At 36.1% G+C, this 2,582-nt stretch overlaps 1 non-coding gene across 1 annotated transcript; it reads left to right on the top strand.

Annotated features, from left to right (window-relative positions):
- Window positions 1-572: 572 nt before the first annotated feature.
- On the top strand, window positions 573-679 carry LOC128284673 (small nucleolar RNA R71). Its single transcript, XR_008275095.1, has one exon. It is a non-coding gene; the product is annotated as a small nucleolar RNA R71 (small nucleolar RNA).
- The last annotated feature ends 1,903 nt before the right edge of the window (window positions 680-2,582 follow it).

Below are 2,582 nucleotides of genomic sequence, written 5' to 3' on the forward strand. Positions count from 1 at the left end.
TTTCAGTGTTTTAAAACTGAGCTTCCACTACTGAAATAAACTTTGTCATCATTTTCTTAAGGTTTGACTTTTTCTCTTACTGGTAAGGTTGTTGTTGGAAGCCTGGAGGGGGTTGTGGTCTATGATTCCCTTGGCCTCCCCATGGGTGGTTCCTCTAACCTGAATTGTAAGTGTTACTGTAAGGATTATTACCCATATAATTCATTTGCTCGTTCTCCATATTGGGGTCGTAAGGTGGGTATTCTGAATTGCTCATTCCACCTCCACTTGCATTGCACTGCATTATTGGTTGTACTTGCTTAAAACCAAATAAACCATCAATCTTTTAATTCAAGAGTTCTACCTAATTTGAAATCATAGTAACCGAGTCGATGTTAAAAATGCCATTTGCTTTTGTCGGCTTTTTCCTCATGACTTGCCATTCATAATTGTTCAGTGACATCTCTTCTATGAACTCATAAGCCTCTTTAGGTATCTTGTTATTGATGGTTCCACCGGCAGCTGCGTCGATCATTTGTCTAGTTGAAGGATTCAAACCGTTGTAGAAAGTTTGAACCTGTAGCCAAAGAGGTAACCCATGGTGAGGGCATCTTCTCAATAAATTTTTGTATCTCTCTCATGCATCATAAAGTGTTTCTAAATCCATCTGCACAAAAGAAGAGATATCATTCCTCAACTTTTCCGTTTTAGCATCACAAAGTAAAAAAATTTCGGTCATTTGTTCCCAAGTAGTAATTGACCCTCGTGGTAATGAGTTCAACCACTGTTTAGCCTTATTCCATTGTGAAAATGGAAATAACTGAAGGTGAATGGCATCGTTAGAAATGCCATTGATGTTAAAGGTATCGTAGAATTCCAGAAAATTTGCTAAATGAGTGTCTGGATCCTCGTCCTGCAAACCATCAAACTGGACAAACTATTGTGTCATTTGAATTGTGCTAAGTTTCAGTTCAAAATTATTTGCAGCAACAGCAGGTCTAACTATACTCGATCCAATTCCTATTAAATTGGGCTTAGCATAGTCGTATAGGAGTTTGATTTACAAGATTTGTGGCAACCACAAGAGACAACAGTTTGTTTTGTTTTTTAGCCATCTCCTCGGTGTTATTGGTGTCATCTTCGTGCTCTTCCTCTATATATCGTAAGCTTCACCTTATTTCTCTACAATTTCTACGAGCTGTACTTTCAATTTCGCTGTCAAAAAGTAGAGGTCCTGAAGGGTTTCTTCTAGTCATAAACTATAAAAACCTGCCAAAATAAATAAAAGAAAAATTAGTAATTAAAATAAAAACAAAATTAAATTGCAATAAAAATAAAAATGGCTAAAGTAATAAAAATTAAGTGTTCCTAATATCTTAGTCCCCAGTAACGACGCCTTTCGCTAGACTAACTAAAAACTCGAATAAGGCAAGCACACCTATCGAACAGTAGTATAGTTATGGTGAAACCGGAAATATCGTATCCACAAGGATTAAAAGTACTAGTAATTACTATCTTTCTATTATCTAGCCTAAGAATTGAAGGGATGTTTTTAAACTAAGACTAATTATCTAATTGTCTTAAAAAAATACAACAGAGATGAAAGTTGAAAAATACTTTTGGAAAATCGATGGAGAGGACAATACCGAAGGAAAAATCCACCTAGACTTCACTTATTACTTCTGAATTAGATGATTTATTCACTAGACTTAATCCGTAGAAATCCCCGATTTATGTTATTATCTCTCTTGAGACTAAAAACAACTGACTCTAGGTTGATTAACTGAAATCTCTTTCTAGTTAAAACCCCTATTGTCGCATTAACTCGACCTATGGATTCCCTTATTAGATTTGAATCTAATCCGGAAGATTTATGTCATCCTATCTCTAGAATTGCATGCAACTCCACTTAATTATGGGGGATCTACTCTTAAATAGGGACTTTTGCTCCACTGAATAAGCACATCAAAACCTGAATTAAATTCCTGAAATATTAAAATAAGGATTAAAACTCACAATTAAGAATAAGAACAAGTATTTATTATATAATTCAAATAGTAATAAGATCTGTCTTAGGCTTCATCTCTCCTAGGTATTTAAGGAGTTTAGTTCATAATCATAGGGGAAAACATCTCAAAATTGGGAAAACAACAAAATATAAAGAAGCCCAAAGAACTTCTAAGGAAATTGAATGGAGATTTTTAGTCTTAAAGTAGATCCTGCTTCCGAGCTAATTTCGATGGTTATCTTTGAGTGTTTTCTGCTTTCTATTCTGTGTTCCCCCATTTTGATCCTATTCTAGGGTGTTTATATAAACTTTGGAATGCTTCAAAATGCTAAAAATTAGCCTTTTCCGAGTAGAATTAGACTTGGGTTCCACAGGGACACGGCCGTGTGCCACGCCCATGTGAAGGTGCTCAAGCCGTGTGTAATTCTGAGTTAGTTTTTAGTCGACACGGTCATGACACACGGACGTGTGGCCTACCCGTGTGTCACACACGGGCATGTAGATTACTGTGTGGAACTACCTAGGCCGTGTGAAACACTAAATTAGGCCCATTTTGTCTGTTTTTGGCCCGTTTCTTGTTTTTTTTGCTATCCTA

Source organism: Gossypium arboreum, chromosome 11 (genome assembly GCF_025698485.1).
Source record: "Gossypium arboreum isolate Shixiya-1 chromosome 11, ASM2569848v2, whole genome shotgun sequence".
NCBI lineage: Eukaryota > Viridiplantae > Streptophyta > Magnoliopsida > Malvales > Malvaceae > Gossypium > Gossypium arboreum.